This window comes from Schistocerca nitens, chromosome 3, assembly GCF_023898315.1.
Source record: "Schistocerca nitens isolate TAMUIC-IGC-003100 chromosome 3, iqSchNite1.1, whole genome shotgun sequence".
Taxonomy (NCBI): Eukaryota; Metazoa; Arthropoda; class Insecta; order Orthoptera; family Acrididae; genus Schistocerca; species Schistocerca nitens.
Window position 1 is genome coordinate 70,701,311 of NC_064616.1, and position 27,764 is coordinate 70,729,074.

A 27,764-nucleotide genomic window follows, 5' to 3' on the forward strand; every position below is an offset into this window, starting at 1 on the left:
TGAAGGTATGTTCTCGAAACTTTAACAAAAGCCCGTACCGAGCTACTGAGCGTCTCTCCTGCACAGTCTTCCACTGGAGTTTATCTATCATCTCCGTAACGCTTTCGCGATTACTAAATGATCCTGTAACGAAGCGCGCTGCTCTCCGTTGGATCTTCTCTATCTCTTCTATCAACCCTATCTGGTACGGATCCCACACTGTTGAGCAGTATTCAAGCAGTGGGCGAACAAGCGTACTGTAACCTACTTCCTTTGTTTTCGGATTGTATTTCCTTAGGATTCTTCCAATGAATCTCAGTCTGGCATCTGCTTTACCGACGATCAACTTTATATGATCATTCCATTTTAAATCACTCCTAATGCGTACTCCCAGATAATTTATGGAATTAACTGCTACCAGTTGCTGACCTGCTATTTTGTAGCTAAATGATAAGGAAACTATCTTTCTATGTATTCGCAGCACATTACACTTGTCTACATTGAGATTCAATTGCCATTCCCTGCACCATGCGTCAATTCGCTGCAGATCCTCCTGCATTTCAGTACAATTTTCCATTGTTACAACCTCTCGATACACCACAGCATCATCTGCAAAAAGCCTCAGTGAACTTCCTATGTCATCCACAAGGTCATTTATGTATATTGTGAAGAGCAACGGTCCTATGACACTCCCCTGCGGTACACCTGAAATCACTCTTACTTCGGTAGACTTCTCTCCATTGAGAATAACATGCTGCGTTCTGTTATCCAGGAACTCTTTAATCCAATCACACAATTGGTCTGATAGTCCATATGCTCTTACTTTGTTCATTAAACGACTGTGGAGAACTGTATCGAACGCCTTGCGGAAGTCAAGAAACACGGCATCTACCTGTGAACCCTTGTCTATGGCTCTCTGAGTCTCGTGGACGAATAGCGCGAGCTGGGTTTCACACGACCGTCTTTTTCGAAACCCATGCTGATTCCTACAGAGTAGATTTCTAGTCTCCAGAAAAGTCATTATACTCGAACATAATACGTGTTCCAAAATTCTACAACTGATCGAATTTAGAGATATAGGTCTATAGTTCTGCAGATCTGTTCGACGTCCCTTCTTGAAAACGGGGATGACCTGTGCCCTTTTCCAATCCTTTGGAACGCTACGCTTTTCTAGAGACCTACGGTACACCGCTGCAAGAAGAGGGGCAAGTTCCTTCGCGTACTCTGTGTAAAATAGAACTGATATCCCATCAGGTCCAGCGGCCTTTCCTCTTTTGAGCGATTTTAATTGTTTCTCTATCCCTCCGTCGTCTATTTCGATATCTACCATTTTGTCATCTGTGCCACAATCTAGAGAAGGAACCACAGTGCAGTCTTCCTCTGTGAAACAGCTTTGGAAAAAAAACATTTAGTATTTCGGCCTTTAGTCTGTCATCCTCTGTTTCAGTACCATTTTGGTCACAGAGTGTCTGGACATTTTGTTTTGATCCACCTACCGCTTTGACATAAGACCAAAATTTCTTAGGATTTTCTGCCAAGTCAGTACGTAGAACTTTACTTTCGAATTCATTGAACGCCTTTCGCATAGCCCTCCTCACACTACATTTCGCTTCGCGTAATTTTTGTTTGTCTGGAAGGGTTTGGCTATGTTTATGTTTTGCTGTGAAGTTTCCTTTGCTTCCGCAGCAGTTTTCTAACTCGGTTGTTGTACCACGGTGGCTCTTTTCCATCTCTTACGATCTTGCTTGGCACATACTCATCTAACGCATGTTGTACGATGGTTTTGAACTTAGTCCACTGATACTCAACACTGTCTGTACTTGCGACAAAACTTTTGTGTTGAGCCGTCAGGTACTCTGAAATCTGCTTTTTGTCACTTTTGCTAAACAGAAAAATCTTCCTACCTTTTTTAATATTTCTATTTACGGCTGAAATCATCGATGCAGTAACCGCTTTATGATCGCTGATTCCCTGTTCTGCGTTAACTGTTTCAAATAGTTCGGGTCTGTTTGTCACCAGAAGGTCTAATATGTTTTCGCCACAAGTCGGTTCTCTGTTTAACTGCTCAAGATAGTTTTCAGATAAAGCACTTAAAAAAATTTCACTGGATTCTTTGTCCCTGCCACCCATTATGAACATTTGAATCTCCCAGTCTATATCCGGCAAATTAAAATCTCCACCCAGAACTATAACATGGTGGGGAAATCTACTCGAAATATTATCCAAATTATCCTTCAGGTGCTCAGCCACAACTGCTGCTGAGCCAGGGGGCCTATAGAGACATCCAACTGCCATGTCTGAGCCTGCTTTAACCGTGACCTTCACCCAAATTATTTCACATTTCGGATCTCCGTCAATTTCTTTCGATACTATTGCACTTCTTATCGCTATAAACACGCCTCCCCCTTCACTGTCCAGCCTCTCTCTGCGGTATACATTCCAATCTGAGTTTAGGATTTCATTACTGTTTACGTCTGGTTTCAGCCAATTTTCTGTCCCTAGTACTATGAGCGTTGAGACCGTTTATTAATGAGAGCAGTTCTGGGACCTTTCTATAGACGCTCCTGCAGTTTACTATTAGCACATTAATATTGTTATTCCCTGTTGCATTTTGCCTACTCCTACCTTGCCGCGTCTCAGGAGGCGTCTTGTCGGGCCTAGGGAGGGAATTCTCTAACCTAAAAAACCCACATGTCCACTCCACACGTACTCCGCTACCCTTGTAGCCACTTCCGGCGTGTAGTGCACACCTGACCTATTCAGGGGGACCCTACATTTCTGCACCCGATAGCGGGGTCGAGAAATTTGCACCCCAGATTTCCGCAGAATCGTCTGAGCCTCTGGTTTAAGCCTTCCACTCGGCTCCAAACCAGAGGACCGCGATCGGTTCTGAGAACGATACTACAAATAGTTACACTCGTGAAATGGTCGTACGGGAAAATCCCCACTTCATCGATACCTCGGAAATGCTGTCTCACATCGCTCTTGCATCGACTGTAACACCACGTTCAAACTCACTTAAATCTAGATAACCTGTCACTGTAGCAGCAGCAACCGATCTAGTAACTGCGCCAGGCACTTGTTGTCTTGTACAGGGCGTAAATTTTAAGTTGACAAATCAGAATAATTCGAGAAATAAGCTTTACATGAAAAAATGTGTAGAATCCAAAGTTGATTATTTTTAAGGGGGTCATCTGCTGGTGCTAAAATTAGCCTGCCACTCCAGGCCCTTGGGAGTGGGGCGGGAGGCAACTTTAAAATTTCAAATGGGAACCCTCATTTTTATTGCAGAATCAGATTCTACATAAAAAAACTACGTACATTTTGTCTTAAACATTTCTTTTGATTCTTGGTAGTTGGCGCTGTAATTGAAGAAAATCCATGTTCTCATTTTTGCGTGGAAAATGGTTACGGATAAATAAAAAATACTTATTCACTTCGTAAATTTTGATTCACTCTCCCTCTCTCCCCATAGGGTGGGGTTTGAGAGAGAGGAATTAGAGTTTTACAAATATTGACCCAAATATTAATTTTTTCCACATATACGGATAAGTTTTGTTTCTTTCGTGGTCATGAGGCCACACAACTTTTAATTATCAAACAAATCATCTGACTAGCTAACTAACTAACCGAACACCCTATTTATTAACGAGTGAACTTATTAAGTAAAAAACTGACTGACTCACGAACCTAATTTCTTATTAGATTCGGAGTAATCGCTCTTGTTTGTCAAGAAGTCTCACAACTGGGGTGCTTGCTTAATTTGAGTCGTTTAGTTTCGGGTGGAAAAAACGTAGAAAACGACACTGACTTAAATCACATTGTAAACACCTTTATTTTATTTAGGAATATCGCGGCTGTTACGTCGTTTACATTTTTAGAATTATGTACGATAATCGATGCTCTTAGCCAGCCCATGCTGATGAGCGGCGTAAAGTTTTCGAGTGCCGCTGACAGGTAGCGCAGGGACGAGAAATTCGTCCTTTCTCGTAATAAGACTGGGCTTTAGAAATTTTAAGTATTAATGTAATAAACGCACTATATCTTTTACCCGTCTGAGCATTCAGACAGCAAGACATCGTTTATAACGATTGTCTTTTGGGCGACTTATGTTTGATTACCTTGTGTGACTGCGTTCTCGGCTTTTGCTCGCTACCAGTCGCGTTTGACGCGGAGTTAGTATTGCTAGACGGAATTACGCCGAGCGGGCCGCTTCTCGCTCGTACAAATTCTGACCCTGCCTTTCTCGATGCCCCTTATCTTTCCTATCTTGAGATTAATAGGTGGCATATATCATTATGAATTATCTTTCTGTGGAAGAAAAAACTGAGATGGTGTACATTTATGGAGAAAGTGGGAGAAATTTTGACGATGCAGTCGCGCTAAAAGCGCAGCGTTTTCCTGGCCAAGTACGATCACGGTCATCTTTTGTGCGAGTTATTAAACAATTTACTGCGGAAGGTAGTGTGAACCAGAAAAAAGAACCCGTGTAGCTACTGCTTGTGGAGAAAACAACCAAGTGACAGTCCTAGCTGCTGTGGCTCATAACCCACATTCGAGCAGTAGAGAAATATCAATGTTGTTGTTGTTGTGGTCTTCAGTCCTGAGACTGGTTTGATGCAGCTCTCCATGCTACTCTATCCTGTGCAAGCTTCTTCATCTCCCAGTACCTACTGCAACCTACATCCTTCTGAATCTGCTTAGTGTATTGATCTCTTGGTCTCCCTCTACGATTTTTACCCTCCACGCTGCCCTCCAATGCTAAATTTGCGATCCCTTGATGCCTCAAAACATGTCCTACCAACCGATCCCTTCTTCTAGCCAAGTTGTGCCACAAACTTCTCTTCTCCCCAATCCTATTCAATACCTCCTCATTAGTTACTAGTTACGTGATCTACCCACCTTATCTTCAGCATTCTTCTGTACCACCACATTTCGAAAGCTTCTATTCTCTTCTTTTCCAAACTGGTTATCATCCATGTTTCACTTCCATACATGGCTACACTCCATACAAATACTTTCAGAAACGACTTCTTGACACTTAAATCTATACTCGATGTTAACAAATTTCTCTTCTTCAGAAACGATTTCCTTGCCATTGCCAGTCTACATTTTATATCCTCTCTACTTCGACCATCATCAGTTATTTTGCTCCCCAAATAGCAAAACTCCTTTACTACTTTAAGTGTCTCATTTCCTAATCTAATCCCCTCAGCATCACCCGATTTAATTTGACTACATTCCATTATCCTCGTTTTGCTTTTGTTGATGTTCATCTTATATCCTCCTTTCAAGACACTGTCCATTCCGTTCAACTGCTCTTCCAAGTCCTTTGCTGTCTCTGACAGAATTACAATGTCATCGGCGAACTTCAAAGTTTTTACTTCTTCTCCATGAATTTTAATACCTACTCCGAATTTTTCTTTTGTTTCCTTTACTGCTTGCTCAATATACAGATTGAATAACATCGGGGAGAGGCTACAACCCTGTCTCACTCCTTTCCCAACCACTGCTTCCCTTTCATGCCCCTCGACTCGGCAATCAAGAATTTCGCACATGAGTGTTTGGAAAATCCTGAAGCTCCACAAATTTCATCCATACCATGTTTCCATGCGTCAGGAACTACATGGCGATGACTTCCAAAACCGTCTAACGTTTTGTCACAGAGCAGTTCAGCGGATGCGGACAAACCAGAACTTTTTTGCCAGGATACATTTCTCCGATGCGGCAACATTCACAAAACACGGCGAAGTTAATCGCCGTAACATGCATTACTGGAGTGAACAGAACCCACACTGGATTCGAGAAGTCAACCATCAGCGACCTTGGTCAGCTAATGTTTGGTGTTGTATACTTGACGATAAACTGATCGATCCATATTTTGTCGACGGTAATTTGAATGGCAACAAATATCGAAATCTACTTGAAGACCTGAGCATCGAACTTCGACAAAACATGTGGTTTCAACATGATGGTTGTCCAGCGCTTTATTCATTAGTAACGCGCGATGTACGAGATCGACTTTACCATGGTCGCTGTATAGGCAGGGCAGGTCCTGTGAATTGGCCAGCCATATCACCTGACCTTACGTCACCAGATTTTTTTCTTATGGGGTCATATAAAAGATATCGTTTATCAGGAAACTCCTACCACTCGCGAAAACATAATCCAAAGAATAAGAGATGCCTGCGCTGCAATTACACCTGACATGTTATCAAGATGTGTGCAGGGATTTACAGCACGAGTCAATAAACGCATCGAAATTGGAGGTCATCACTTTGAACATTTGATTTCATAAAACGGTGAGATGCAAGGGATTTACGGACAACAAGCCGGCCGAGAGTGAGATTCGAGGGGACTCACTGGAAACAAGCACCCCGAAATTCATTTACTTGCAAGTATTTGCAAATAATCAACAATAAAACGAAATCAATCGTTCCTTTTCAGGACCACCAAATCTTAAACGGGAATACGTTCATCTTTAGTTAGCGAGTGGGTTAGTCTTTTCCTTAGTTAGTCTTTTACTTTGTTTACTCTGTGAGTTAATGAGTTCACTCGTTAGTAAGCAGGATGTTTGGTTAGTTAGTTAGCTAGTCAGATGATTTGTTTGATAAATAAAAGTTGTGTCGCCTCATGAGCACGAAACAAACAAAACTTATCCGAATCTGAGGAAAAAATTAATATTTGGGTCAACATTTGTGAAATTCTAATTCCTCTCTCTCAAACCCCACCCTATGGATTTTCTTCAATTATAGCGCGAACTACCAAGAATCAAAAGAAATGTTTAAGACAAAATGTACGTAGTTTTTTATGTAGAATCTGATTCTGCAATAAAAATGGGGGTTCCCATTTGAAATTTTAAAGTTGCTTCCCGCCCACCACCACGGGGTGGCGAGTTAATTTTAGCACCAGCAAATGTCCCCCTCGAAAATAATCAACTTGGCATTCTACACATTTTTCGTGTGAAGCTTATTTTTCGAGTTATTCTGATTTGTCAACTTAAAATTTACACCCTGTATAGGCGTTTCCGACTGCAGCGCAGTATTCTGCCTGTTTACATACCTCTGTATTTGAATACGCATGCATATACCAGTTTCTTTGGCGCTTCAGTGTAATTCAATTACTTTATTAGCTCGTTTGCCTGCATCGTAGCACTGCGATGTTCTAATCGCGCAACTATGGCGCTAAGGGCATCACATAGCCACATTACTAAAATGTCTGCAGAGAATGGAAACGATTTGTGGAGTCCATTATTCAGTAAAAAACACTAACAAAATCTGACAACGTTAAGTTACGTAAGAAATAATGTGAACTTAGCGCAACTGCAAGTACCCTGGAAACCGGAGGAGAGTAGAGAATACCAGAATGAAAAAATATCAGTGCAGACCCATACTAAAAGTGTACAGAGGAAATACAGGGTGCCCATTAAGGCCGTGCATCATTTAAAAAAAAAAAAAAAGCTGCTGGGAACTGTAGGGGCGATCAAAAAGTGTCCGTCTGAGGGCGTTGCTGCAACGTATATGCAAAGTAGCGAGACTCTGATGAGGGTATGTAAGCACCGACATGTACGAGGGCAGTTCAATAAGTAATGCAACACATTTTTTTTCTGAAACAGGGGTTGTTTTATTCAGCATTGAAATACACCAGGTTATTCCCCAATCTTTTAGCTACACAACACTATTTTTCAACGTAATCTCCATTCAGTGCTACGGCCTTACGCCACCTTGAAATGAGGACCTGTATTCCTGCACGGTACCATTCCACTGGTCGATGTCGGAGCCAACGTCGTACTGCATCAATAACTTCTTCATCATCCGCGTAGTGCCTCCCACGGATTGCATCCTTCATTGGGCCAAACATATGGAAATCCGACGGTGCGAGATCGGGGCTGTAGGGTGCATGAGGAAGAACAGCCCACTGAAGTTTTGTGAGCTCCTCTCGGGTGCGAAGACTTGTGTGAGGTCTTGAGTTGTCATGAAGAAGGAGAAGTTCGTTCAGATTTTTGTGCCTACGAACACGCTGAAGTCGTTTCTTCAATTTCTGAAGAGTAGCACAATACACTTCAGAGTTGATCGTTTGACCATGGGGAAGGACATCGAACAGAATAACCCCTTCAGCGTCCCAGAAGACTGTAACCATGACTTTACCGGCTGAGGGTATGGCTTTAAACTTTTTCTTGGTAGGGGAGTGGGTGTGGCGCCACTCCATTGATTGCCGTTTTGTTTCAGGTTCGAAGTGATGAACCCATGTTTCATCGCCTGTAACAATCTTTGACAAGAAATTGTCACCCTCAGCCACATGACGAGCAAGCAATTCCGCACAGATGGTTCTCCTTTGCTCTTTATGGTGTTCGGTTAGACAACGAGGGACCCAGCGGGAACAAACCTTTGAATATCCCAACTGGTGAACAATTGTGACAGCACTACCAGCAGAGATGTCAAGTCGAGCACTGAGTTGTTTGATGGTGATCCGTCGATCATCTCGAACGAGTGTGTTCGCACGCTTCGCCATTGCAGGAGTCACAGCTGTGCACGGCCGGCCCGCACGCGGGAGATCAGACAGTCTTGCTTGACCTTGCGGCGATGATGACACACGCTTTGCCCAACGACTCACCGTGCTTTTGTCCACTGCCAGATCACCGTAGACATTCTGCAAGCGCCTATGAATATCTGAGATGCCCTGGTTTTCCGCCAAAAGAAACTCGATCACTGCCCGTTGTTTGCAACGCACATCCGTTACAGACGCCATTTTAACAGCTCCGTGCAGCGCTGCCACCTGTCGGAAGTCAATGAAACTATACGAGACGAAGCGGGAATGTTTGAAAATATTCCACAAGAAATTTCCGGTTTTTTCAACCAAAATTGGCCGAGAAAAAAAATGTGTTGCATTACTTATTGAACTGCCCTCGTAGGTAAGGGACGAGTGTGGCACTGGTATCTTTTCGACGTGCTTGCGGTAAATGTGTGAACGTGAACTACGGCGACGTTATTACCAAATGCATCCAATCGGTACCAATGTACGTGTTTTCTTGGCCGCTGAAGGGCAAATACCGGCAGACACCCATCGGAGTATGAAGAATGTGCATGGGACAGCATATCTGGCGAAAACCACCGTTATGGAATGGTGGTGCTACTGCTGCTGCTTCATGACAACGCACGATCCCATTTAGCAAATGTAGTAACGCAGAAGTTACGCCAACTCAACTGGGAGACACTAACACCCGTCCTATAGCACTGACCTTCCTCATTAATTATTCGATTCACGTGTCTAGTTTTCAACATTCTTCAGTAGTTCGCAGTAGATACAGGTTGTACGGCGTTTCCATGAAGTCCCGCTATCATTCAAAAAATTATAACTTGTACACTTTGAGATAAAGCATCGCGTTTTGTTGTAAAACGTTTAGCACCTCTCACAGTTCTTTTTCTGTTGCATCAGAATTTTAATGTGTGCTGTTGATCGTTTCATTGATTCGTGCAGGAGTGGTAGCTATGTCACTGACTAATATAGCGTACACGTGATTCTTGACATAACCCACACAAAGAAGTAGAATGGCGCCACACCTGGAGAGCGCGGGGGCCTTGCGATGGAACCATCATGACCCGTCCACTTGTGAGGAAACTTCAGTCAGCACATCCCGTAGTTCAGACTCCAATGTGGGGTGCACCATCACGATGGACGCCTGCAGCTCTTCGATCTATAGTAACACAACTATTCGAGCATTTGCGGATAAACATACGTGTTATGGCCTTCTCTGAGAAGAAAAATGGGCCTATCAGTATATCGTGCGTTAGTCAAAACCAAAAATTAAGCTTCGGGTTATCACGGACGTATTCACGTATGTTGTGCGAGTTTTCGGAGTTCCAAATCATAATGTTGTCGTGATTCACAAATCCAGAAATATGGAACGTTGCTGCATATGAAAACAGGCACTTTGTCAGTATGTACGGATGCCAGCGCGAAATACGCGAATGCATACCGCAGAGGACGATTGTTTGGATACAATGCATGGGCCATTTGCAGTTTGTATGCAGAAAGGAGTAACCGCTTATTTAACAGTTTGTAGACAGTTGATCTTGCTTCCGGCAATTCACGTGATGCACGACGAATTGATTTCTGGGGGCTGCGCTGAAATGCGACTTGCACACTGTCGACACGTGCTTGAGATACTGCGGGAACTTAAACTCCGAGGAAGGTCTTTGGCACTGCATGTCTCTATAGTTTTTGACCCACCTCATTATCGTTGTTTCTGTCGGTGGTGTCCTCCCACACTGACGCAGGTAATTCCGCAATACCGTTGTCACAGATTTGGACTCCGCATAGCAGATGACAAATTGTACCTTCTGTCGCCATTTTGATGCACTCTAAGCCAAACCGGCAACAAAGGAAGACAAAAAAAAAATTCGAGAGGCCATTTTGATGCACTCTAAGCCAAACCGGCAACAAAGGAAGACAAAAAAAAAATTCGAGAGGTGCTAACGTTTGACAACAAACCACGTTTCTCTAATATAAGGGCCGATTGAAACGTTTCCGCCCGAAGACCGTACAGTCCAGATTCGGTATTTCAATCAGACAAAATCGCTGTGAGCATTGAAACAATCGTCTCACAGACGCACCAAGTCGAAGATACTCGTTTGGTAAAACACCGTGTCTTGCTGCGTGAAGGAGTCCGTAACTGTCCGCTGCACATCCTAGTCGGACAGGACTCGCCGATCCTTCGAGCCCTTTTTTAAGGGACCGAAAGGGCAACAATCGCATGGCAAGAGATCAGCACCATAGGACAGGTGCTTGAAGGCCTCCCACTAGAGTTGGCCTAACTTCTGCGTTATGAGGACGTGCATTATCAGAAAGCAACAGTACGATAACACAACGTTGGTTTTCAACAGACATGCTTCCCCCATACACATTCTTTATTCTCTGATCGGTGTCTACCGGTGTTGTCCTTCGGCCACCAAGGAAAGAAATTTGTGGCACAGTTTGACTAAAAGAAGGGATCGGTTAATAGGACACACCCACAGGCATCAAGGAAACTTCTGCTGGATAATGGAAGGAAGTGTAAGAGGTTTGGGTGGGGGGTTCTAATGGATGCAAGTTGCAGACGACGACGACGACGACTCCTATCAGAAGATAACGTCGCTTTTTGTTGGTGCTCTGAGCACACAGTTTAATAAATAATAATAATAATAATAAACCCCGTGGAGGCCCGGGAAAAGAATAGGCCTCCGGTATGTTCTGCCAGTCGTAAAAGGCGACGAAAAGAACAAACCACTAATAGGGCTAACCCCCCTTTTAGTGTGATTACTTGGTTCAGGACAGAACTAAAGAAGCCTCGGACAAGCGCCGTCATGGTCGGGGACGGCGCTTGAACCCTATGCCTGCCCACAATGGTAATGACACTGCTAGCCAACTGGAAAATGATTTAAATCCAAATAGAGGTGTTTTGCAGGATATGCTTCCTGCAACCACCCTAGAAGGAAAACAAAGACAGAGGATGAGATGGTCAGATGAAGTTAATCGACACCCCATGTTCTGTTATTACCAAGCAACAAACCTAGGAACCAACACAACTGGATACAGATCACAAGTATACACAACATTTATTATCAGATACCCAGAATTAAAATTTTTAACAGAACAACGTCTAGCTGATCAGATTCGTGTAATAATAAAAAATAACAGGATACCCCAGTCAGAATTAGAAAACATCAAACAACAAGTACAACAAATACTGGAACAAAATAATGTGCAATTAGAAGAAGAAGAAAATACAGTAATGGACTCAAACATCCCAGAGCAAACAAACAAAGAACAACACGCATCAATTAAACAATCAGAGGAAAATGAAATTTTAAGACAGCCACCAGCACAAGCACAAATAGAACACGAAGTGACACACATGTTAGATATAGAAGAAAAATTTCAGTTGACATATATAGAATACAAAGACACAAATACAGACATTAGACCGTTCTTGCATAGACCACCAAATAGCCCACAAGTCGAAACAACAATAAAAACTATCAACACAATCATACACAACAAAATAAATGAATACACAACTATGGAAGAGTTACAACTACTGGTTTATGTAGGAGCACTCACTACACTAAATATACACACTAGGCAGATATCAGAACCAACCAACACACAGAAGAAACCCACAAAACCAGCATGGCAACACAGGCTACAGATCAGAATAGAAAAACTGAGAAAAGACATCGGACAGTTAACACAATTTATAAGAAATGAAATATCAGACAAAAAACGAAAAAGGTTAGGTAAAATCTCACAACAAGAAGCAATAGAGCAATTAGATGAAAAGAAGCAAAAATTACAAGCTTTGGCGAAACGACTTAGAAGATACAAAAAAAGTGAAAATAGAAGGAAACAAAACCAAACATTCAACACAAACCAAAAGAAATTTTACCAAACAATAGATAACACACACATAAAAATAGACAATCCACCGAACATAAGAGACATGGAACACTTCTGGAGCAGCATATGGTCAAACCCGGTACAACATAACAGGCATGCACGGTGGATACAAGCAGAAACAGATTCACATCTAACTAAATTATTTAACAGTTACATTGCAGACCCATACATATTCCCTGATACACTTACACATGGAATAACTTATCTGAAACCTAAAGATCAAGCAGACACAGCAAACCCAGCTAAATATCGCCCCATAACATGCCTACCAACAATCTACAAAATATTAACTTCAGTCATTACACAGAAATTAATGACACATACAACACAGAACAAAATTATAAATGAAGAACAAAAAGGCTGCTGCAAAGGAGCGCGAGGATGTAAAGAGCAACTGACAATAGATGCAGAGGTGACATATCAAGCTAAAACTAAACAAAGGTCTCTACACTACGCATACATTGATTACCAAAAAGCTTTTGATAGTGTACCCCACTCATGGTTACTACAAATATTGGAAATATACAAAGTAGATCCTAAATTGATACAGTTCCTAAACATAGTAATGAAAAACTGGAAAACCACACTTAATATCCAAACAAATTCAGATAATATCACATCACAGCCAATACAGATTAAGCGTGGAATATACCAAGGAGACTCATTAAGTCCTTTCTGGTTCTGCCTTGCTCTGAACCCACTATCCAACATGCTAAATAATACAAATTATGGATACAATATTACTGGAACATACCCACACAAAATCACACATTTGCTATACATGGATGATCTAAAACTACTGGCAGCAACAAATCAACAACTCAACCAATTACTAAAGATAACAGAAGTATTCAGCAATGATATAAGTATGGCGTTTGGAACAGACAAATGTAAGAAAAATAGCATAGTCAAGGGAAAACACACTAAACAAGAAGATTACATATTGGATAACCACAGCGACTGCATAGAAGCGATGGAAAAAACGGATGCCTATAAATATCTAGGATACAGACAAAAAATAGGAATAGATAATACAAATATTAAAGAAGAACTAAAAGAAAAATATAGACAAAGACTAACAAAAATACTGAAAACAGAATTGACAGCAAGAAACAAGACCAAAGCTATAAATACTTATGCCATACCAATATTGACCTACTCATTTGGAGTAGTGAAATGGAGTAACACAGACCTAGAAGCACTCAATACACTTACATGATCACAATGCCATAAATATAGAATACATCACATACATTCAGCAACAGAAAGATTCACATTAAGCAGAAAGGAAGGAGGCAGGGGATTTATCGATATAAAAAACCTACATTATGGACAGGTAGACAATTTAAGAAAATTCTTTATAGAACGAGCAGAAACTAGCAAAATACACAAAGCAATCACTCATATAAATACATCGGCTACACCACTACAATTTCATAACCACCTCTACAACCCGTTAGACCACATAACATCAACAGATACGAAGAAAATAAATTGGAAAAAGAAAACACTTCATGGCAAGCACCCGTATCATCTAACACAGCCACACATCGATCAAGACGCATCCAACACATGGCTAAGAAAAGGCAATATATACAGTGAGACAGAAGGATTCATGATTGCAATACAGGATCAAACAATAAACACCAGGTATTACAGCAAGCATATTATTAAAGATCCCAATACCACAACAGATAAATGCAGACTTTGTAAACAACAAATAGAAACAGTAGATCACATCACAAGCGGATGTACAATACTAGCAAATACAGAATACCCCAGAAGACATGACAATGTCGCAAAAATAATACATCAACAGCTTGCCTTACAACATAAACCTTTAAAACAACAAGTTCCTGCATACAAGTATGCACCACAAAATGTACTGGAGAATGATGAATACAAATTATACTGGAACAGAACCATTATAACAGATAAAACAACGCCACATAACAAACCTGACATCATACTTACCAATAAAAAGAAGAAATTAACACAACTAATCGAAATATCCATACCCAATACAACAAATATACAAAAGAAAACAGGAGAAAAAATTGAAAAATACATCCAACTGGCTGAGAAAGTCAAAGACATGTGGCATCAGGATAAAGTTGACATCATACCAATTATACTATCAACTACAGGAGTCATACCACACAATTTCGTGGAACTGTTTCAGCGTCACGATCGGCCTCATCTTAATACAGCCGTCAGGCGTAATAACATGAGACTTGGGGGTGCGCTGATAACAGAAAGCATGGGTCACATTTCAGTGGTGTCGGTGGAGTCTATCAGCAGGACGGGTTTCACTAGACACGGCCTGCACCTCAACAGGTATGGGAAGGGGAGGTTGGCAAAGCTTATAGGTGACAGCATAGGTGGGGTTGGTGGGATCACTCATGGGAAAATTCCTGCAGTAGTGTGTGTTAGAGCTGCACCTTTTTTAGATTGAAGTCAGCTGATAGGTATTCCTGCTTAAGGGAAGTCTCTCTAACAAGGGAATCACTTTTGACAAAGCTTAGGTATCCGAGTAATGAGGGAATTAGTATATTTCATCAAAATATACAAGGTATTAGGGATAAAGTTAGTGAACTGCTTATAGATGTTGACTCTGAAATTATTGGTATATCTGAACACTTCTTAAATAAGGAGATAATTCAGAGGCTTCCTTTACCAGGATACAGGTTGGCTGGCTGCTTTTCGAGGAGCTCTTTGCGGTGTGGGGGAGTAGCCATGTATGTGAAAAACGGCATCGCATTTGAGTCAATTGATGTTTCAAAGTACTGCACTGAAAAGGTGTTTGAATGTTGTGCAGGTGTGGTTCAATTTAACGGAGTTAAACTTGTAACTGTTGTTATTTATAGATCCCCAGACTCCGATTTCACAGCATTTTTGCTAAAGCTAGAGGAGGTTCTTGGTTCACTTTATAGGAAATACAAAAAGTTAGTTATATGTGGTGACTTCAATATTAATTGTATAAGTGATTGTGCAAGGAAGAGGATGCTGGTAGACCTCTTTAATTCATATAATCTTATGCAAACCGTATTCTTTCCAACGAGAGTGCAAGGGAACAGTAGAACAACCATAGACAACATTTTTGTTCATTCCTCATTACTAGAAGGGCATTCTGTTAGAAAAAAGGTGAATGGCCTTTCAGATCATGATGCGCAAATTTTAACTTTAAAAGATTTTTATGCTGCAACTCGTGTTAAATATAGTCATCAGCTGTTCAGGAAAGCTGATCCGGTTGCTGTAGAGACCTTTGTAAACCTTATAAAGGAACAAGAGTGGCAAGATGTTTATAGCGCTGAGACAGTAAACGATAAATATAATGCTTTTCTAAAGACCTTTCTCATGCTCTTTGAAAGTTGCTTTCCGTTACAACGTTTAAAACAGGGTACTAGCACAAACAGGCAGCCTGGGTGGCTGACTAGAGGGATAAGAATATCTTGTAGAACAAAGTGGCAATTATATCAAAACGTTAGAAACAGTCAAAATCTAAATGCAGCAGCCCATTACAAACAGTATTGTAAGGTGCTTAAAAATGTTATTAGGAAGGCAAAAAGTATGTGGTATGCAGATAGAATAGCTAAGTCTCAGGATAAAATTAAAACCATATGGTCAGTCGTAAAGGAAGTTGCTGGTCTGCAGAGACAAGTCGAGGATATAGAATCAGTGCGTAGTGGGAATGTCCGTGTTACTGATAAGTCGCATATATGTACAGTATTTAATAATCACTTTCTGAATATAGCAGGTGAACTAAATAGAAACCTAATTCCAACAGGGAATCATATAGCGCTCTTAGAAAAAAGTGTTCCGAGACTGTTACCTGAAATGCTCCTCCATGATACTGACAAGAGGGAGATTGAGTTAATAATTAAATCACTAAAGACCAAGAACTCTCATGGATATGACGGGGTATCTAGCAGAATACTGAAGTATTGTTCTATGTATGTTAGCCCAGTACTTAGCCATATCTGTAACTTTTCCTTTAGGAGTGGTCGGTTTCCTGATCGATTAAAATACTCGGTAGTGAAGCCACTTTATAAAAAGGGAGACATTGATAATGTTGACAATTTTAGACCTATTTCTATGCCATCGGTGTTTGCTAAAGTTATCGAGAAGGTTGTATATACAAGGTTACTGGAGCATTTAAATTCACATAATTTGCTGTCAAATGTTCAGTTTGGTTTTAGAAATGGTTTAACAACTGAAAATGCTATATTCTCTTTTCTCTGTGAGGTTTTCGACGGATTAAATAAAAGGTTGCGAACGCTAGGTGTTTTCTTTGATTTAACGAAGGCTTTTGACAGTGTTGACCACAAAATATTACTGCAGAAGTTGGACCATTATGGAGTAAGGGGAGTAGCTTACAATTGGTTCGCCTCTTACTTTAAGAACAGAAAGCAGAGGGTAATTCTCCGCAATATTGAGAGTGGTAGTGATGTTCAGTCCCAATGGGGCACTGTTAAGTGGGGCGTTCCCCAAGGGTCGGTGCTGGGGCCACTGCTGTTTCTTATTTATATAAATGATATGCCTTCTAGTATTACAGGTGATTCAAAAATATTTCTGTTTGCTGATGACACCAGCTTGATAGTGAAGGATCTTGTGTGTAATATTGAAACAGTAACAAATAATTTAGTTCATGAAATAAGTTCGTGGCTTGTGGAAAATAATTTGATGCTAAATCACAGTAAGACTCAGTTTTTACAGTTTCTAACTCACAATTCAACAAGAACTGACATTTTAATCAGACAGAATGGGCATGTTATAAGCGAGACGGAACAGTTCAAGTTCCTAGGCGTACGGATAGATAGTAAGCTGTTGTGGAAAGCCCATGTTCAGGATCTTGTTCAGAAACTAAATGCTGCTTTATTTACCATTAGAACAGTATCTGAAATAAGTGACACTTCAACACGAAAAGTAGTCTACTTCGCATATTTTCATACGCTTATGTCGTATGGTATTATTTTTTGGGATAATTCTTCTGATTCAAAAAGGGTATTTTTGGCTCAAAAACGGGCTGTTCGAGCTATATGTGGTGTAAGTTCGAGAACCTCTTGTCGACCCCTATTCAAAAATCTGGGAATTCTGACATTGCCCTCACAGTATATATTTTCTTTAATGTCGTTTGTTGTTAGCAATATTAGCCTATTCCCAAGAGTTAGCAGCTTTCACTCAGTTAATACTAGGCAGAAATCAAATCTGCATGTAGAATGCAGTTCCTTGACTCTTGTGCAGAAAGGAGTGCAGTATTCCGCTGCATCCATTTTCAATAAGCTACCACAAGAACTCAAAAATCTTAGCAGTAGCCCAAACTCTTTTAAGTCTAAACTGAAGAGTTTCCTCATGGCTCACTCCTTCTATTCTGTCGAGGAGCTCCTGGAAGAGCTAAAAAATTAAGCAAATTCCAGTGTTACATTGCTGATTGTCTTCATTTAAACTTATGACTTGTCACCTGAATATGTTTTTTTTTTCTATATTTCATTTTATCTGTTTCTAATATCGTGTTATAATTTCATGTATTGACTCGTTCCATGACCATGGAGATTTCTCCTTAATTTGGTCCCACGGAACAATAAATAAATAAATAAATAAATAAAAATATCCACCAGTACATCAATGCAATAGAGCTACATCCAAACGTATATATACAACTACAGAAATCAGTAATTATTGATACATGTTCAATTACCCGAAAGTTCCTAAATGCAATATAACACATACCATACAGTTAAAAGGAAGTGACGCCTGATCAAGGTCCGCGTCACTTTTCATTTTTAACCAGACTTAACGTCTGAGAAAGTAAAGAATAATAATAATAATAATATCTGGGTAAGCTTTAAACATCGATAGTTTCTGGTGGAACAACAAACATGTGTCATTATACGACATGGTCCAATAATTTAAGGATTTCATATAGTTCATACGTTGGCGATTGTGGGCGGAATGTGAACTAGATGAAATCACGCTTGGACATCACTGTCAGCATGCCTCACCGGTGGCATTAATGTCTAACAAGGCAAATACAAGATGTTCAATCACAAGCAATCTTATGTCATCAGTACTATCATTATTTGTGTACATTCGATGTTACGTGTTAGCCCAAGAGCAAAGGGCAAATGAAAAATATTTAGGACATTGAGAAATTGTCGTAATTTGCGTGTGTTACTAAGGATAAGTAATCGATTACTTCTGCAGTATTACGAAAATCGCGTAAATCCAAGATACACCTTTTATCTTCGAAAATTACAGGCTTTCTTCCAGTAAAACCTCCAATCCCGAAACGAAATTTGTGAGAAGGAACAAATGGTTCAAATGGCTCTGAGCACTATGGGACTTAACATATGAGGTCATCAGTCCCCTAGAACTACTTAACCCTAACCAACCTAAGGACATCACACACATCCATGCCCGAGGCAGGATTCGAACCTGCGATCGTAACAGCCGTGCGGTTCCGGACTGAAGTGCCTAGAACCGCTCGCGAGAAGGAAAGGAATCCTTAAACAGGCAACACACTCGAATTGAAAAGTATATTAAACTACTGTTGTAACAGCAAGAACATTTCGTATCTGTGAGAGCATTTGCTGTATCTGCTGGTACAACTGCTGCCTCTTCGGCGGTGAACGTTGACCAGTACGTCAGCACGTTAGCAGCGCCAGATGGCCCCGTTGGGATGCTGGCTTTCCACGGTAGCCGAATCGCTAATGTCAGCGCAGACGTCGCACACCGTAAATTCCCACACTCACACTTGCGAGGACAAGCACGGCGAGAAAGCCCTTCTCCATTTCTTTATCTGACTTGTCTCGCACGCGAGGTCCGTAACCTAAAGATACTGCATTATCGCAATAAGTCTTGACATTGCAGAATGGAAAGTGTCTGTATGGACGTCACTATTAATACTGGAATTGACAACTTACGTAAAGCTCGTGAAGAAGCTATTGATATTATTTGTTTTTTCAGCTCAGACGTCAACTGTATCCCGTTCTCTGTTCAGAGACGCAATTATCACTTTAGATAACAGTGAAACATTCCTTTCGTCCTCGTGCCCTTGTACGGGTCCTAAATACGGGGCTGCTGCTCCTGCTCAATCATTCCTGCGATAAAAACAATGACAACCTTATGACCATCAGTACTACCATTATCTGTATGCGTTCGGTGTTGGCCCACGGTGTTTTAGATCCCACACAACAGGCCACTGTTCCAATTTAGATCGTATATTTGGTTCTTAGTAATCTCTTCGAAGTTGTGAGATCATTGAGAAAACCAGCCATGACAAAATTATTCCACTTGCTATGTACGATAAATGACAGGGTGGAAATACCCTCAGACTTCAGGAAGAATGCAATAATTACAATTCCAAAGAAGGCAGGAGAGACAGATGTGAATACTATCGAATCATTAGTGTAGTAAGTCACGGTTGAAAAATCACTGACACGAATTATTTACAAAAGAATGGAAAAACTGGTAGCGGCCTACCTCGGGGAAGATCAGTTTGGGTTTCAGAGAAATGTTGGAACATGCGAGGCAGTACTGACCCTACGACTTGCATTAGAAAATAGGCTGAAAAAGTCAAACCTCCATTTATGTCATCTGTAGATTTAGAGATAGCTTTTGACGATATTGACTGGACTACTCTCTCTGAAATTTTGAAGATAACAGGGATGCAATACAGGGAACGAAAGGTTACTAGCTATTTGTACAGAAACCATCTGCAGTTATAAAATTCGAACAACATGAAAGGGAAGCAGTGGCTGAGGAGAGAGAGAGAGAGAGAGAGAGAGAGAGAGAGAGAGAGAGAGAGAGAGAGAGAGAGACGACAGGGTTATAGCCTATCCCCGAAGTTACTCAGTCCGTACATTGAACAAGCTATGAGGGAAACAAAGAAGAAATTTGGAAATAGAATAAAGTTCATGGAGAAGGAATAAAAACTTCGCGGTTCGCAGATGATGATTTAATTTTGTCAGAGACGACTAATGACTTAGAAGAGCGTTTGGACGAAATGGATAGTGTATCGAAAAGAGATAACATTAACATCAGTTCCAGAGTTCAGAAAAGAACAGAATAAAAACTTTCGAAATGTGGTGTTATTGAAGAATGATGAAGATTAGATAGGTAGACTGAATAACAAATGATAATGCGCTGAATCTAATTGGGTAAAAAAGAAATTTACGACACAACTTGACTAAAACGAGGGGTCTATTGTTTGAACACATCCTGAGGCATCAAGGAACTGTTAATTTTGCACGTGAAAGAAGTGGAGAGGGGGTAGGTAGAAGCTGTAGGAGGGAGACCAAGACTTGAATACAATACGCAGGTTCAAATGGGTGTACGTTACGGTAGTTATGCAGCGATGAAGAGGCTTGCACGGACAAGTGCATAAAACCGGTCTTCGGACTGAAGACGACGACGACGAGACTGATGGTGTCGAACCACTGAAAATAAGTCTGGTACTTGCTTTACCCATGAGTGAAATAGCATGTTTACATGAAGCGTTACTTTCTGGTATTTGTATGATTTAACAGATTCCAGTTTTAATTCGGCGAGTGATGTTTCACAATAGCTAAAATATCCATTCGTATATATGAGGAGCAGACTGCAAATACTCGTTCAGCCGTCCTGGTTTCGCTACCTCGTGGTTTTCTTCCATTACTTGAGATGAATGCTAGGAAAGTTCCTACATACGCCGAAGTGACAAAAGTCTTGGGATACCTCCTGATATCGTGTCCGACCGCCTTTTGCCCGGCGTATTGCAGCAACTCGACGTGGCATCGACTCAACGAGTCGTTTGAAGTCCCCTGCAGACATACTGAGCCACGCTGCCTCTATAGCTGTCCATAACTGCGGAACAGTTGCCGGTGCAGGAGTTTGTGCACGAACTGATCTCTCGATTATGTCCAGTAAATTTTTGATAGGATTCAAGTCGGGCCATCGTTCGCTCGAATTGTACAGAATTTTCTCCAAGCCAATCGCGAACAATTGTGACCTGCTAACATGACGCATTGTTATCCATAAAAATTTTATGGTTGTTTGGGAACATGAAGTCCGTGAATGGCTGCAAATGGTCTCCATATAGCCGATCATAACCATATACAGTCAAACGGTACTAATGGCTCTGAGGACTATGGGATTTAACAGCTGAGGTCATCAATCCCCTAGAACTTAGAACTACTTAACCCTAACTAACCTAAGGACATCACACACATCCGTGCACCGTAGCGGTCGCGCGGTTCCAGACTGCAGCGCCTAGAACATTTACAGGCAATTATTGGTTCAGTTGTACCAGAGAGCCCAGTTCATTCCATTTAGACCATTACGGAGCCATCACCAGCTAGCACAGTGCCTCGTTGACAACTTGGGTCCACGGCTTCGTGGGGTCTGCGCCACAATCTAACCCTACCACCAACTCTTACCAACTCATCTGCCCAGATCACATTTTTCCAGTCGTCTAGGGTACAACCGATACAAACACGAGGTCAGGAGATGCGGTGCAGGCGATGTCGGGCTGTTAGGAGAGGCACTCGCGTCGGTCGTCTGCTGCCATAGCGCATTAACGCCAGCTTTCGCTGCACTGTCCTAACGGATACGTCCGTCGTACGTTTCACGTGGATTTCTGCAATTATTTTAAGTAGTATTGTTTGTCTGTTAGCACTGGCAACTTTATGCCAACGCCGCTGCTCTCGGTCGTTAAGCGAATGCCATCGGTCACTGCGTTGTCGGTGGCGAGAGGTAATGCTCAAAATGTGGTGTTCTCGGCACATTCTTGACACTGTGCTTGTAGGAATATTGAATTTCCTAATGATTTCTGAAATGGAATGTCCCATTTTTCTAGCTACAACTAGCATTCTGCGTTCCTCTGTCAATTCCCGACTTTTTAATATGAATCGTCTGAATACTAATGACAGCTCCGCCCTTTTCTACGTTGTGTATGCGAAGCTACCGCCATCTGTACATGTACATATCGCTGTCCCATGGCATGTCACCTCAGCCTTCCCTAATCCAGGCTTTAGTTGTCTCTAATAACACATCGACTCGCCGTTAAAACCTCATCTTTATTAGTTACTAATCTGTCTGTGGTAGTCAGAGTTTAGTCCGTTACTCTGTTTCCTTAAGCACACAATTTTACATTTCCTCGTATGTGCAGCTTGGCACCTATATTTGCACAATGTTGAAATATTAAAAATATCTGGACATTTATGTAACTGTTTCTTTTTTCGTTCGGAGATTCCTCAGCAATGTCTTTTCTTCCGAGAATGCTAATCCTGCATGGTATGTAGGAGAAATTCTGTTAAGTTTGGAAGAGGCCCTGGCGGAACTAAAACTGAGAAGGCGGAGCGTGAGTTGTGGGTGGATATTTCAGTCTGTGGACACTTTTCCGCGTAAGCCAAATGTCACAGGTTCGAGTTCCGGTCCGGCACACAGTTTTGATCTGCCAGGAAGTTTCGTATCAGCGCACACTCCGCTTTGGAGTTAAAATTAATTCTGGAAACACTTCAACAGTCATAACTGGATCACATATGAAAGATGTGAGACAACAGCAAGCATCGCCTGCCAACCCGTTAATATGTAATATGGACAACAGTAGCTCTATTAGATGTCCGAAGGTCTCCCTCTGCTTATTAAATTACTACGTAGCAACTAATGCAAGTTGCAATATCCATGTCGGATGACAATTATTTTGTCCACTCCTTGACCCCTCCCTATTCTAAACAGCACTGTGGAAGTTAACGAGTTTTACGTTGTGTCGTCACCCATGTCATTAGGGACAGGAGACAAGGTAGGTTACGATATACGATACTATACTGCAGCGTCTGTGTTATTCCGGTGATGAAATGTTCCTGCGGGCATGTAAGCATGTCCGAAGCAACACGGCACTGCAGTACCGTATTTAACCGCCGACAGAGGGCAAGCGACTTTCAAGTAAAATGTCTCTCCTGTACAAGAATATAGGTAATGGATGTACGAGTACGGGTTGTAGACACATGGTTGACGTCATATGGAAGTTTGGATGTAGCCGTGAGTCGTGCTCGGATAGCCAAATGGTAAGGCGACTGCTCGCGATAAGTGGGAAATCCGGGTTCGAGTTCCGGTCCGGTACAAATTTTCACTGTCGTCATTCCGTCACACAAATGATGATTGTCCATATTTGCAACTGCGAATATATTTCATGTACAAGGTAGGGTGGATAAAGATTGGGAACGATACGGAAGTCAGTACGGCAGGGAGGGGGGATTTGAACACTGCTCCTCCAGGACACGAGCTTCACGTCTCAACCACTACGTAACTAGACGCTTTCGAAGAACAACAAAAATAAAAAAAATTAAATGGGTACATGCCATGCAGGCTTTCTAAGAAGTGATATTTGTGCTCGCTGTGACCAACTCTAGCCGTTATGACGTATGACCTTACTACAGGTGGTTCATTTTTGATGCACGTTATTTCTCGCTGTGACAATTATTAGCCGTTTGTGAGAAGATCGTATAATAAAACAGGCTGGACAAATCAAGTGAAGAATGCGTTAACATATTGTAGTACATCTTGAGGACAATATATGCGTGGGACAACCTGTAGCGCAACCGGTCAGTAATAATACAGAAGGAGCACAAGCCGGTCCGCTCACCTTGACACGTGGGGCCTTGCTCAAGTGCTGGAGTTCCAGAAGCCTCGGTATTCCGTGTTAAACGTTCGTTTTTATACGATCAACTGTGGTGCAACGTAGCAGTAATAACGTGTACATGGCAACGGAGTGTTTCGAAGTGAAATTTAACGACAATGGACTCGCTTTTACACAGCTGGAGGCATCCGAAGATGATCAGGGCTAGGTCATTCACGAGCAGTTAAAGCTAGATATGATTGCTACTTTATGCTAACACTTCGTTGGAATAAGCAGCTGAATACAACTCGACTGTGAGAAGCCTTGTAAGCAGCAAAAAGGCGCAAATATCAACCCAGAGTTCTCTGGAGTAGTCTTCAGGAGAGCGGCCTTACGTGTGCGAAATCTGTCAATGCATGCGCATCTCTAAAAACATGATCATCCAAAGATAATGGGCAGCGGGTCGTCACGGATAGAGTTTTACACTGAATGAAGCGTCTGTTCCCATATGTCGAGCCACGATTTAGTGTCCAACCTGCCAATCGTCGTGCGAGACTTGGGAGACAGCGTGGAACGCGAAACAAGAAAGTAATTTGTGATACCTTCCACTAAGGTGATGACAAACTGGCAGTGTTGACGGTAACCCACACTCCTAAGCGTATGATCCTCCACATAGGGAACTGTTTCTTTAAACGGCTCGAATTTATAGGCCTTAGATCTCCCCGACATTTTACTCGATATTTTGTTGGTACTATTTGAGGTTCTTTGTTTCAATAGAAGGCAATGTTCATCCCCAAAAAGCTAATTTGCTAGGTGAAAAGTGTGGCTACCTGTCGAATGCAGGAGCTACCTCTCTCCCCGGTATAACTCTATCGAACAAATCTGCGACTCGTTTGGAAGATGTATGAGCGGCAAGTCTAACAAATTTATCGATACTCTCATTAAATCTATACAAATTAATAAATTGAAGGTCCCACCTCCCCCGCTACACCGTCTTTCTGCCTTTTTTTTGTTCCTTGGGGCCTGCAGTGCAAAAATATGCCTTGTGATGACACGATTACGATAATGATAAACCGGTTACACTGCTCTTCATGAGTTTTATTGCGTAAATCACAACGAGCTTATTTCGGCATATTACCATCGCCAGGTGTTCGTACGTGTAGTATCGATGCTGCCATATGCTGACTTTGTTGGAATTTGTATTTAGACGATACCTTGACGTTCGTTGAAGACGTATCGTTATATTTGATTTTTAGATATAGATCAGTCAGTTTTTGTGCGTTCAGAAAAAAAAATTGTCCTCTCGTGTCTTGAGTCGTCTAGGCGTTTACAGCAGCACAAGCTATTGAATTACGGTATATCTGGATATATACACTCCTACCTATCATGCTGCAGTAATAGTATGACCCGATAGCTTAAAATTATCACGCCACCTAATGGTTTGCAACATCATAATTGTACTTCCTGTTCTCCCTTTACTTGTTACTCAGGACTTTCCCGCAATTGAGATTTAATGTAAGTTACAGTACTGGAAGTGTGTAACATTTCTCATAGAGCATATCCATGTACTCAAACGCATAGGAAACGTCGGAAAAGAAGTTTTCTCGGTTAGGAGACACGGAAGTACTAAGAGGCAGATCAGTAGTTCTTTTGAACAAGAACATGAGAACAAATAGTATGTGGACTACTTGATAGAATCGTCCTGGCAGTCTTCCCAAGCGTTCGCTTATGACTGCAACTGAAAACCTGGGCCGCACCAGGATTAGAGCTAGGGTCTACAGCTTATCGCGTGTGGTCAGCTTAACGAATGAAACCACATGCATATATCTCCAGGACAAACATTTAACCTTTTGAATAACATTTCTTTAGAGTGAGAAGAGATTGGAGTACGGTTATTTTATGTAATGTCATCTTCAGGAGTAACAATATGAACAAATTATGTTTGTTCTTCCGGTATTTTGACGTAGAAGCTACAATGATCCAATGGTAATGAAATGAAAGATCAACGTGTATTTTCATTTCTGATTGAATACATATATCTCCAGAAAAGCACTTTGATCGTATTTATGCTTACAAAATTTCACCAGTGTCTCACGCGAGAATCACATCGATCCGCTTACCTGTGATACGGTGTGAAAGTTATTGAACAAAACAATTTGACAGATGGTACGGGGCAATAACATGCAGCAAATTCCCCCTGGTTCTCTGACAACCTATTGTAGGACACACACGTTCCAATGGTAGTAAAAGGGTTAAAGTTATTTATGTTTCCCTTCTCCTAATTTCGACATTTACAAATGGATGTTCTCTCACAGGACACGTAAGGGAAGCTGCAATGGTGAAAAGGAGGGTTGTTAACATCTGTGGGATCATCATCAAAATAAATAAAATTCGTTCACTAACGCAGTTACCGTGAAATTATCCATACAGTAAAAACTGAAAATTGATGAATCTGGTTCGAATATCAAAAGAGATGAAGCACAAGTTCGGATAGGAGGACAGAGAATGAAACATAGGCAATGTTCGTCTCAGAAGAAGCATTCTGACATTTGGGGTTTAGATTTCGAGAAACCGGCGGAAACCTTAAGCTAGAAGGGCGGACGGAAATTTGAACCACCGCCCTCTGAAATGCGAGTCGAGAGTCTTCACCACTAGAACACCTCTCTCGGTTGTTCCAAGACGGGTCTGGCAAAAACTTTCAAGAGTCACAATAGAAGAAGAATATCGCGGCGACTGAGTTAGGGAACTGGTTTTTTGGTTTCCTTCCGCCGAATGATTCCAAAGATCTTTTAAAGTGATTCAGAGAGTCCACGGAAAACCTTAATCAGTCCCACTCCTATCGAACCACATATTAACCATTGTGGTACCGCCGCGCGGGATTAGCCGAGCGGTCTCAGGAGCTGCAGTCATGGACTGTGCGGCTGATTCCGGCGGAGGTTCGAGTCCTCCCTCGGGCATGGGTGTGTGTGTGTGTGTGTTTGTCCTTAGGATAATTTAGGTTAAGTAGTGTGTAAGCTTAGGGACTGATGACCTTAGCAGTTAAGTCCCGTAAGATTTCACACACATTTGAACATCTGAACTGTGGTACCTCGCTCGGTCTCCGTTTTGGAAAATGAGATGACTGAATTAACAAGTAAAAATAAATATTTCGTGAGGAAATAATAAACAGTTAATCAGAGGCAAATTGCAAGGTTTAAATAAACCATTTGGCCATGGTTTCAGTGCTTAGAAAAACACCTTCTTCAGAAGGAAAGTAGTGACAACTGGATTACATGTTGTAGCAGAGGTACGTTAAAATATGGCCGAAAGGTGTCATAAAATATAGAATTTCACCTCCATAATATGAAAAACATACACAACATGGTGGTAGTCATCGAGTAGTACTTCACCAACTTACAGCTAATCAGTCACAACAGCTGTACGTTGGTAAAGTACTACTCAGTGACGTACACCATGTTAAAATATTTTAAGGTACCTCTGCTACAACATGTAACCCAGTTGTCACTGCTTTCCTTCTGAAGAAGTCGTTTTTCTAAACACTGAAACCATGGTCAAGGGGGTTAAATAAACCTATTCTGCAACCGACTGGCTATTTATTATTTCTTCATGGAGATTTTATCCTACGGTTGCTGATTCAACCATACACAAAATTTCATAATAAGTACATAAATAAACTGGCGTGAATACAGTGTAGACGGAGGATAATTTTCGAGGTACTCGACAACAAACTTACAAAGGATGGATGAAGTGTTGT

The 27,764-nt window shown here is 41.5% G+C and overlaps 1 protein-coding gene across 4 annotated transcripts in view; it reads right to left on the minus strand.

Moving 5' to 3' along the window:
• Positions 1-27,764, minus strand: part of LOC126248031 (tetratricopeptide repeat protein 39B-like) — a 332,375-nt gene that overhangs the window by 195,285 nt on the left and 109,326 nt on the right. The window lies entirely within an intron of this gene.